The sequence below is a fragment of the Engraulis encrasicolus genome, chromosome 6, assembly GCF_034702125.1.
Source record: "Engraulis encrasicolus isolate BLACKSEA-1 chromosome 6, IST_EnEncr_1.0, whole genome shotgun sequence".
In the NCBI taxonomy this organism is placed as follows: domain Eukaryota; kingdom Metazoa; phylum Chordata; class Actinopteri; order Clupeiformes; family Engraulidae; genus Engraulis; species Engraulis encrasicolus.
The window spans coordinates 29,436,074-29,448,359 of NC_085862.1; the positions used below are offsets into that span (position 1 = coordinate 29,436,074).

General features: G+C 42.7%; 1 protein-coding gene across 1 annotated transcript in view; it reads right to left on the minus strand.

The window, feature by feature from the left end:
- LOC134451065 (carboxypeptidase N subunit 2-like) overlaps positions 1 to 11,328 on the minus strand; it is a 34,774-nt gene extending 23,446 nt beyond the window's left edge. The window contains exon 1 of the mRNA XM_063201214.1: positions 10,834 to 11,328. The gene's annotated coding sequence lies outside the window, so the exon portion shown is untranslated. The remainder of the gene's footprint in view (positions 1 to 10,833) is intronic.
- Between the last annotated feature and the right edge of the window lie 958 nt (positions 11,329 to 12,286).

The following is a 12,286-nucleotide window of genomic DNA, read 5'->3' on the forward strand; positions in this document are numbered from 1 at the left end:
CGAGTCATAAATGGAGGTTCCGTGACCAACCTCTGGCAACAATGTTTTGATGATTGATTTGACCTCTATGGACCCTTTAGAAAAGATTTAGCCCCCATGTCCCTCGCAAAAATCCCGGGCTTTTTTGCTAGAGAGCCAAATTCAAAATGGCGTCCGACGGCATCTCTAAAAAATAACTTTTGATCTGAATGACCTAGAATCATGTATGAAGGCACTTTTTCATATGAGTCAACCATGAGGATTCCAAATCCGACATAATTTTGGTTATAAAACTTTGTTTTGACAGCGAAATTCAAGATGGCCGCCATCTAGAACCGTTATTTTCGACCTTTTTAGGCCGTCACCGCCCAAAATTATCATATTTGGACTGGGAACCTCCCAATTTGTGTGACTCCATTTCTCATGTAAAGATATTGAGAGAATAGCTGATCTACAAGCCCAGAATTCCTCACATTGGGAGGCGTAGTGGGCTTGTAGATGGGCTATTTTAACAATGTGTCTTTTTTTAATAGGCTATTATTTGACAATTTGGCAGATATTTTAGCATTGTTTGATGATTACTTTGGATGCAGTGATGGTCTTTCACTTTGAGAGTCCTTACATCATGACCCCACCCCCCCAAAACAGTGGGTCTTGACCCACAGGTTGAGAACCACTTATCTAGTAGAAAAACCCTTCACGTTTCACATTTTCCAAGCATTCTTGCACAGAGAGGCCCGTTGAGGAACTCGAGGCAAGAGCTGCTGAAATGGAAGAAGTGCGCTCACAGCAGTGATCAACTTGGTTGAAGACAGTCAGTTTGTGAAGCTCCCCGAGCTGCAAGAACACTGTGTTGTTGAGGAATGTTTGGTCTTATTCAACCCCAATGGCATATACAGGAAGACGCAGAAGAGCAAGCTCATCTCAAAGATCTCCCTCCACCCTGTTTTGATTTAAGAATCCTATCTTGCTCTAATTCAGTCGTTCTCAAACTTTTCCCATCATTTGCCCCTCAGAGGGTCTGGATGCCTCCGTGGCCCCTCCCCCTTTTTGTGGGGTAAAAATCACTTCTGGCTGGCGCTATCATAGTTATGTCTGACCTGAGGTAAATTAGTAAATAAATGGTTTCTAAGCAAAAGCAGTACTTGCGCAAACTGATTTTGCGATTGCTGCGCAGAATTAAAGGAAAGGTGAGATAAAACAAAGAGGGACTGCAGTCGAATGCAGTGCAGATGTGTGTTCATTTCCTATTCTATTCAAATCGATGACAATGAATAATATGATGTTGGTGAGGGGGGGCTTTAACCCTCTAGCTACCAGAATTTTTTTTGAATAGGCCGGAATCCTACCAGGAATTCTAAGGAAAAATTGACATTTTGGTCATATTCTAAATAATGTCAAATAACTTGAAAAGAAATGAAAAGTGTCAATTACAAGTTATTTTCATATTAAAGTAGAGAAAACACACTTTCAAATGGTATATCATTTATGGATAATTAATTGTTCAGTATTCCCATAGAGTGCCTTTGATGTGGATTAAATGATTAAAATGTGATCAAATCCGATATTATCTAGGCCTATCTATCTATATATCTATATATTTAGGCCTATCTATCTATCTGTCGATCTCTCTATCCATCTATCTATCTATCCTTCCATCTATCCATCCATCCATCCAGGGTCAAAGTTGAACAATGGTCATGTGACGACAACAAATGTCGTTCACCCAAAAGTCCTGTTTTCAAGCGGTTTCAAGCGGTATAACTGTAATGGACTACACTAGCTAATATTGTTTGAACTAAACCATGCCAAAGACGTGTAAGGATAACCATAGAAGTGTCCGCGATAGCAGACAGGACATGAATGGAGCTCTAGGAAGTTTCCCCTCCCAATTTGGTACAGGTAAGACGCGCCAGGCATCACCGACTTTGACCGGAATTGAAGTGCTACAAACACCACGTTGGTAGGCTATTATTGGAAGTTAGCATTCAACTCAACGTCTTCGCGCACATTTTTATGGAGGACAACGTGGTGTAGTAACAGTCCTTGACTGCTTTTTACCAAAGCTGACACGCAAAATGAGTAGCCAATTGTTCCATGCTGCGCTTCCTTCACACGATGCGCCTGTTACGCAGAGCTGTCGCTGTTCGTTGTTCCAGGAAACTAAGATAGTTGGATACCAAATGGTTTGACTCTGAAAACACACCGAAGACAGTTTACATTTTTAATATGTAGCGTGTAGACATCGGCTGGACAGTTGTGTTTGCTATTTAGGACCATGGCAGAACTCATCACAGTTGAACACCATCTCATAAGCCTAATAAAACAACATGATCTAAAAATAGCCTAAATAGTCATACACATGTGCTGTTGACCATGAAAATAGATCGAAGAGGGTTGGAAGTTTTCATATTTAGTGTATATTGGTTGTAGAAACAGAATGGTTGTGTTTGTAGCCATCCCATCTCGGACGGCCGTCATTTGAATTGACGCAGATTGCCAAATCGCATAAAGTGGCGCATCTCGTAGTAAAATCTAAAATACTGAAAAATAATATAATATAAACATATAGTTTTTATACTGAAAGTATATCGAGGAGGGTCTGTAATATTGAGCTAAAGTGTTTGAAAGCTGGAAAAACTGCATGATGACGGCCGTTCAGCTGTATTTTCATATGAAAATATTCCGGCCGGCCGCGGCCGTTCTGGTACAGATCCAGCCGGACGTTCACGGCCGTTATGGTAGCTAGAGGGTTAAACATATTTGCTTATTGGCAATAGAGGATATTTTTTTTTGGGGGGGGGGGGGTGGCAGATGTCACACCATCGTGATCCCTACGATACACCATACTTAACAAAAGAAGACGAACGGGACCTGCGCATACATGGTAATGCACATACATACACATGAAATTGACAAGTTCCCATCTGCCAAGTCTTTCAAAATGTTATTGTGTAGTGTCAAAAAACAAGAAAAAGACTACACCATTGAGCAGTCTGAAGCTCTTCACTGTTTATGATGGTCAATGACAGTCAGGTTGTAGTGGCCCTGTTGTTATTGATGCAGCTGATACCGATGTCTACGGCAGCTTCCTGGCATGCTAAGCATTAAGAGAAACGAAGAGACTGTCCTCTTCCTTGACCTGCTGACAAGAGATGGCAGACTGCATTGTGCAGCTACACTATTTTACAGGCTGTGATGCCAACTTACCTGTAGGGTTCTATGAAAAAGGAAAATCATCAGTACATGATAAGGTGATAAAGAGCTCTGTGGCAAGGCAGCAACTCTCAGTTGCTCTCTATTCACCTTGAAGAGGGAGTACAATAGCTGCTTGTGTTCACGATACAGATGATCTATGCAGACAAGAAAAGTAGCACCATGGCTGAAGCCTGTGCTTCCAAGTCGAAGACCATGAAGAGAAAGTCTTTTATCTGTCTCCCTCCATATGCAGACAGCTTATGTCAACTCTGTCCCAACTACTTGCCGTATCTAGTATGCCACCCCACACTAAAGAACCACCCATCGCCACTCAAACATGGTTGAGAGTATAGCGTATAGCTTCCCCAGGTCCTGTATTCCCCGGTCTTTGTATGGGACTGAGGAACTACCGACCCTTTTTCTCAAAAGGGTCCTATGTTTCCCGCATTGTATGGCCCAGGATGCTTCACATGCATATCTCTTGCACGAACGGTTGCCATGCGTATTTCATGTCAAGTTTGCGAACAGTGGCAGCCTAACTCTAACAACAACCCTCGCTAGTCATGCGGCAGCAGTCTACTTGGAAGCAGCAGGAATAGAACCCCTTTTTGAAAAAAGGGTTCTAAGTTCCCCGGTGGCGGGGGGACATAGGACTCGGGGAACATAGCTCCCGGGCAACATAGGGGTGACCCTGGGAGCTCATACACTGATGATTTTCCTTTTTCATAGAACCTTGAGTTGGCATCATGGCATTGAGCTACACTGTTTTACAGGCTGTCTGCCATCTCTTCTGTCAAAAGGTCACAGAAGAGGACCGTCTCTTTGTCTCTCTTAATGCTTAGCATGCCAGGAAGCTGCCGTAGACATCGGTATATCAGCTGCATCAATAACAACAGGGCCACTACAACCTGACTGTCATTGACCATCATAAACAGTGAAGAGCTTCAAACTGCTCAATGGTGTAGTCTTTTTCTTGTTTTTGACAGTACACAATAACATTTTGAAAGACTTGGCAGATGGGAACTTGTCAATTTCATGTGTATGTATGTGCATTACCATGTATGCGCAGGTCCCGTTCGTCTTCTTTTGTTAAGTATGGTGTATCGTAGGGATCATTGGCACCGATGATACTGGGAGCATGAGAAGGCAAGGATGATGGATAACAGCTTTTGGGCATAGCCCAACCTACTTGTATAGGGTACCGTCCTGTGCCTGCCAATCTTCTGCTGATGGAGTTCCCATCCTCCAGATCATGCCTATGTCAATTAGAGCAGAGTTTCTCAAAGTGGGGCGCAAGCCCCCCTGGGAGGGCGCGGAGGCATCACAGGGGGAGGCGTGTGACATCTGCCACCCCCCCCCCAAAAAAAAATTCCTCTATGGCCAATAAGCAAATATGTTTAAAGCCCCCCCTCACCAACATTATATTATTCATTGTCATTGATTTGAATAGAATAGGAAATGAACACACATCTGCACTGCATTCGACTGCAGTCCCTCTTTGTTTTATCTCACCTTTCCTTTAATTCTGCGCAGCAATCGCAAAATCAGTTTGCGCAAGTACTGCTTTTGCTTAGAAACCATTTATTTACTAATTTACCTCAGGTCAGACATAACTATGATAGCGCCAGCCAGAAGTGATTTTTACCCCACAAAAAGGGGGAGGGGCCACGGAGGCATCCAGACCCTCTGAGGGGCAAATGATGGGAAAAGTTTGAGAACGACTGAATTAGAGCAAGATAGGATTCTTAAATCAAAACAGGGTGGAGGGAGATCTTTGAGATGAGCTTGCTCTTCTGTGTCTCCCTGTATATGCCATTGGGGTTGAAATAAGACCACACATTCCTCAACAACACAGTGTTCTTGCAACTGGGGGAGCTTCACCCAAGTCTTCAACCAAGTTGATCACTGCTGTGAGCGCACTTCTTCCATTTCAGCAGCTCTTGCCTCGAGTTCCTCAACGGGCCTCTCTGTGCAAGAATGCTTGGAAAATGTGAAACGTGAAGGTCTTTTTTAAAACTAGATAAGTGGTTCTCAACCTGTGGGTCAAGACCCCCTGTTTTGAGGGTTGGGGTTATAATGTAAGGACTCTCAAAGTAAAAGACCATCACTGCATCCAAAGTAATCATCAAACAATGCTAAAATATCTGCCAAATTGTCAAATAATAGCCTACAAAAAAGACACATTGTTAAAATAGCCCATCTACAAGCCCACTACACCCCACAATGTGAGGAATTCTTAGCTTGTAGATCAGATATTCTCTCAATATCTTTACATGAGAAATGGAGTCACACAAATTGGGAGGTTCCCAGTCCAAATATGATAATTTTGGGCGGTGACGGCCTAAAAAGGTCGAAAATAACGGTTCTAGATGGCGGCCATCTTGAATTTCGCTGTCAAAACAAAGTTTTATAACCAAAATGATGTCAGATTTGGAATCCTCATGGTTGGCTTGTATGAAAAAGTGCCTTCATACATGATTCTAGGTCATCCAGATCAAAAGTTATTTTTTTAGAGATGCCGCTGGACGCCATTTTGAATTTGGCTCTCTAGCAAAAAAGCCCGGGATTTTTGCGAGGGACATGGGGGCTAAATCTTTTCTAAAGGGTCCATAGAGGTCAAATCAATCATCAAAACATTGTTGCCAGAGGTTGGTCACGGAACCTCCATTTATGACTCGACTACTGGGACACTGATCTGTGATAGGTCTGTCAGAGCATTAGGTCCAACCCCCTATGGGCGTGGTTGAAAAGGTGGGAAAAAGGCTTGTAGTCTCAACAGAAATCCACCTCTCTTACACTTCCTATGTCGATGATGCAAAATGACCATTTTTACATCATTGACATAGGAAGTGTTAAGAGATGAATGCGGGTTTCTCCTATCTCAGGGGGAATTGAGAGATTTTTGCAAGACCATTCAAAAGTATGACTGGGTGTCTAGCAATGGAAAGCCTAATGCAAAATGGGTGGAATGCCCCTTTAAGATTCTTCTTCATCAGCTTCTTCTTCTGTCTATTGCCTTTGCAGTTATTGATAACGCTGTATGGGTTATCTTATTAATGGTAGGTAAAACTCCAGTTACTCTCTTAATGGCTGCAGTGCCCATTGCTAATCTCTGAGCACCATGTCACTACAAATAGTCTATCTAAATAGGCTATGGATGACAGTGGAGGGGTAAATTGTGAGGTGTCTTATAAACATATTAAGCCTAAAATGTAGCCTAATAGAACTTCATTATCAATTCAGTTGAAAAGCACAAATGTTGTGTTTTTTATATTTAGTTTCCAATGTTATATAGCCTAATGCTGCTCATTGTTGTGGGGAATGGCTGAGATGGGCCTACATGATGGTGAATCTATTTTTAAAAACCTAATGCAGAACTTAGAATAGGCCTATGAAATTGAGCTGCATTGTTATGCTGTTAAGCTACTCCAATATAGGTGCTAGGCCTACTATCTAGGATTGTAACAAAGGCTCTGCATAATATGATCACACAAATTATGTGATAGGCCTATAGGCGTAACTGAAGAGATTTTAATTGTCATTTATGGTAGACAAATGAATGTGCATGCCAAAAAGTTCGAGTGGCTTTTAAACAAATGACCATTTTGGATGCGTTGATACTTTATAGGCCTACTATCATACCTCATACCCATCTCTCTCTCTCTCTTTGCTTAACCAGTGCCGGTCTGAGTAGACTACTACTACTGTAGTGGGGTTGCCTGTGGACCCACCCCAACGCTTGTGTCTGTGTGTAACCAAAAGATAGCCACAGGTATGTTATAACTTACGCAAAAGTGTTGTGTTCTGATAACCCTCTTGTTCTCATTGCCTGTCACTATCTCCGGGGAGATATTGGTAATTTTGTAAACGTTGATAGTTAACTAATTCTGATTAGTCAACTTCATAGTGGAGTTTTATTGACAAAGTTGTACATCCTTGTGTTTTAAACGGGGAATGAAAGTATCATGTCTGTGTGGTAATGGTTTTTGTATTTTTCTCTTTTTTTTCTTTCCTGATTCAGATTCATATGCTGCGCAGTTCAGCTGCTGTTCTCTTTTAAGTTATTTTGAATGCATGAGTTGTGTGAGTGTGTGTGCTGCTAGCTGCTGCCTGCTGGTTGGCTGAGCCTGACCCTGTTAGTTTGTTTCTGTTTATCCCCCTCTGTCCTGGTAGCCAGAGGGACAGGTGATTAAGTGTATAGTGGGCCACAGGCTGAGGGGGACTCATTTATTTTCTTGTTTACCTTTTGTTTGTCTATTTGTCTATCTCCAAATCCCCTTCAACTCCTGGTCTGCACCCGGCCCTATTGGGTAGGCCTACTAGCGGTGGCGGGTTTAGGGCATCCAGTCTCCTCGTGTTAAGCTTACCAGTCACCAGTAGTAGAGTGAAATAGTGAACCGTGAGTGCTTGAATATTCTGAATTATTTGTGGTCTGCCTTAAGGGGTTTGTTTCCCGTCACGGGTGTAATGGAGACTGAGCTCTAGTCCGTCACCGTTCTGCTGAGTTGGCTGGTAGCCGGCCGGGTACTTGGGGTTCTCCCCCCCCATGTATTTGTTTGTTTGTTTTCTTTCCCCTTCTGCAACACTTCCAAAGAGTCTTTTAATTGTATAACTTAATAACTTGTATTTTTATACTTTTCTAATCAACCTTGTTGTGTGGATTTCTGACAGAGTTCCTCTTGCTCTAAGGGTGTTAATCAAGGGGTGGCGTAGTCTACTGTAGAGGGCGCTGCTGCTGCATGGTGTACTGCAGGGGGGCGCTACACAGAGTTAGAGTCGCCAGGCTGGTTTCACCTCGGAACCTCTTGTCATTTCAATTTGTCTCGAAGAAGTGGAGACACTAAGTGCTCCGTTGGATACTCCTCACTCCAAAATAATTCACTGCAGCCGAGAGTGACACGTGACTGATTAGAACCAATCACAGTGCCGAATCTCCGATTCCGGCCAATCGGATTTCGTTTCAACCTTCTCTTCCTGCTTTTTTCGCCTTGTCTAAACCAATGATTGGTGGTTGACACAGAGGAAATATCCTTATTTGGAATACATGGCTGTATTCGGGAAAACTCAAGCTTTCCAACAAGACCTCGGAGGGCATATAAAACCCAACGGTTGCAAATAAACACTGTGCTTAACAAGAGGAAAAACATGACAAATCAAGCTAAAAATCACAAGCGCAAGTCTACCAAATGTAATAAAATAACTATCTAATACTGTTTTTTAGACGTTTTCTTCACACCAGTGTGAAAGACAACAAGTTAAAGGGACACTCCACCCATTTTGCATTAGGCTTTCCATTGCTAGACACCCAGTCATACTTTTGAATGGTCTTGCAAAAATCTCTCAATTCCCCCTGAGATAGGAGAAACCCGCATTCATCTCTAAACACTTCCCATGTCAATGATGTAAAAATGGTCATTTTGCATCATCGACATAGGAAGTGTAAGAGAGGTGGATTCTGTTGAGACTACAAGCCTTTTTCCCACCTTTTCAACCACGCCCATAGGGGGTTGGACCTAATGCTCTAACAGACCTATCACAGATCAGTGTCCCAGTGCTTTTGAAATCACTGGCATTGAGGCTCCGGTAAGCAGTGTTGCCAGATTGGGCTGTTTCCCACCCAATTGGGCTGCTTGAGATAGCCGTCTGCGGGTAAAAATGGCATTTTACAGGAAAACTCGCCCAATCTTTCCCATCGACATCAATAGAATTGGGCGGGATTTAGTGCTTCCAGGTGGGTTTTGAGCATTTTTTGGGCTGGAAATCATCAGCCTCATCTGGCAACACTGCCAGTAAGTCACTGGCATAGCTGGAAAGGAGAAGCTGGACCACACTGCAGCTTAGTTTTCAAGACTTTATTTTTTGCACACACCCGACCAACGTTTCGGTGTTGCTACACCTTCTTCAGAGTCAAATGATAGCAAGAGAGAGACACACATTTCAAGACTTGACATTCACAGGTGATCCCACTTGGTTTGGCTAAATTGGTCTCATCTCATTGCAGGTAATTGACCCCACCCCCCAACACCAGGACAAGATTGCAGACAATTAGACAGAGAGGCTTCGTAGAAAGGCATTTTGTATTCATACTCTAAATTCAGTGGAGCCTCAGGGCATAAATGAGGAACACAATATGTCTTGCTCTCTGTAACAAATTGTTCCAGCATCGCGGCTGTGGTCTTGTAATAATTGTAGCTGTGGTTTTATTGACAATGTTCTTTGTGTATTGTTTTTTTCACTCATTTTGTTTTGGGAAGTTGGCAAGCTGTTTAATTGTCTACAATTTTGTCCTGGTGTTGGGGGGTGGGGTCAATTACCTGCAATGAGATCAGACCAATTTAGCCAAACCAAGTAGGATCACCTGTGAATGTCAAGTCTTGAAATGTGTGTCTCTCTCTTGCTATCATTTGACTCTGAAGAAGGTGTAGCAACACAGAAACGTTGGTCGCGTGTGTGCACAAAATAAAGTCTTGAAAACTAAGCTGCAGTGTGCTCCAGCTTCTCTTTTCCAGTGATGTCTGTCCCACTGTGATGCACCTGCAAGCAGGGTTGCCAGATGAGGCTGATGATTTCCAGCCCAAAAAATGCTCAAAACCAGCCTAGAAGCTCAAAATCCCGCTCAATTCTATTGATTTCTATGGCTAAAATTGGGCGGGTTTTTCTGCTAAATGCCATTTTTACCCGCATACGACCATCCTAAGCAGCCCAATTGGGCGGGAAACAGCCCAATCTGGCAACACTGCCTGCAAGCTGAGGGAGGGATGATGCATAGAGTCCCAAATAAATGGGTGTGGCCTGTGGAACTTGAGCATCGCAGTGCATTATGGGGATTGTTGTCACAAATCCACAAGCACTAAAAAGTCATTTTCTGCCTTTTCATGGCCAAGAAGGCACCAAATTAGAAATGCATGTTACTATTCTACTATAAATATGACCCACTTTCAGTCTCCACCGGTGGAATGCCCCTTTAAGGATGCAAACTAGCCCAAAATCTCAGATTTGACTAGGGCATGAAAAAACGATGATTTCACCTGCCGTGTCTCGCCTTAAAGTAACTGTGCGTTTTATTAAGTAAGTTGTTTGGATACAATTTATTCCATTTTTCTATGTTATTTCTGGAGGCAAATATTTTTTTTCCATATCTAGTACCTTCTCTATCGTATTGCACCATAATCTTAATTCTGGTTGTTTTTGCTGTTTCCATAACCTAGTGATCTGTTTTATTGCTGTTAGTCTTAAAAGGTTGAATAGTTTATAGTGTTTTCTTTTAATTATGTGTGCTATGTTAATGCCTAAGAGATGAATTGGCTTTAGAGGTTCCTTTAGTCTCAAGATATGCGAAATGGCTCATTTCACTTCTTCCCAGAATTGTGTAATTTTATGGCATGAGAAAAACACATGTGTATGTGTGACTTGCTCCCCACAGCCTCTCCAGCATTTCCCTTCAGATCCTAGCAAATGAACGCTCTGAATTGGTACCAAAAAGAACCTTTGATTTATTTTTCCAGCCAAACTCCCTCCAGTACTTTGTTTGTGTTGTTTCAAAATTCTCTTTCCAGGATTCTCTCCATTAATTGTCTGAAATTTTGTTTCCATAATTTAACAGAAAATTTAACACACTGTTTCCTTTTAAGTATTTTGTTGAATGTAACTCCTTACCTGTAAGTGTTGCGTCAAGCGGTGCCTTGGCACGGCTCGCTTGATTGACAGCTGTCTGCTCCATTCCTCGCTGAGCTGAGGTGCGTGGTGCGTGAGCAGGTGAACCCCATCAAGGTGCTGATTGCCCGTAATGAGCGGGGTTTCTGAACAAAAGACATGCCGAGTTGGCGTTTGGCCAGTCGGCAAAAGAAGCAGCAAGGCAGTGGTTGCAGTTAGAGTGCGCAAAGTTCACAAAAATATCTTCACAGCACAAGGGGCAATGAGGACTTAAGAGGCTACCGGTAAGCTTCATGGACACTGTTTTATTTACAAATGCATCGCTGCGCTCGCAGCTTCTATCTGTCTCGTTACCTGTGGGGTTTATGTAATCACTGCTGTCGGCAGACGCTGTGGGAAACGGGTTTCAGGTTTCATGTTACAGACGTGCGTTATATTTCATGTTGCGTTACTTTAATTTGCTTCCTTTGTTATTGATGTGAAGGACAACGTGCAGTAGACCTATGTAAAAAACAAATGGCCTTGGTTAAACGTAAACAGTTTTGATTCAGTCGAGTGCTTGGTTGGTAGCATCTCGACTTGACTGATAATTAATGGCCTGGGATGCCTAACTTGCTGGTCAAAAATACTTACCTTTTACAGTGGTTGAAATGTATTTAAAATGGTTGGAAAATACTTACCTTTATACTCACCGTTGTCAACTAGCCTATGTGCCGTTCACCTGTTGGAAAAATCATGCATTTATCTTTACTGTGTATCATAGTCTAAATAATGACTTAGGCCGAAGCTCTTATTTAATTACTTTTATTTTGTGTTTTTGTTTGAAAGGTTTTTCACCTACTGTTGTAGGCTACTGTCTCCACTGTGAATCAAATAAAAAGCCAAGGAGTGGAATCCTGTGTTCGTTCAGTCCTTCCATTTCAAGCGTGGAAACCCTTGTGCGCTGTTAGACTTGACAGTGAAAAACCGCCGCTACAGTGGAACACCGCTACAGTGGACACCAACGACGACTGCCAGAGAATCGCCGCTACCAGCGAGCCGTCTGCCAGTTGATCATCGCAAACCTGCGCATCGCTTGCTGACCACAACCGCCTGCTGCTGCCGTGACTGGCAAAAGAAAACTCCATTCACGCCACAACCCAAAGAGGGAGAAGCCACTTCACCTGGGGGCCTGGAGAAGAACGCCTGAAGTCACCTGAAAAAAAAAAATCACAAGTGAAAAAAAAGAAAAAGATTCACAAAGTGACAAAAAAAGATTCACAAAGTGACCACAAAAAAGATTCACAAAGTGACTACAAAAAAGACCACAAAGTGATACAAAATCATTGCCAAAAAATGGCAAAGTCATTGGACGAGCTGAAGACTGAACACACCACAGCCAAAAGACTTTTGTCCCGTCTCGCAAACCATGTTGTGAGAACCTACCCAGAGATGACCACGGAGGAGCTAAAACAAC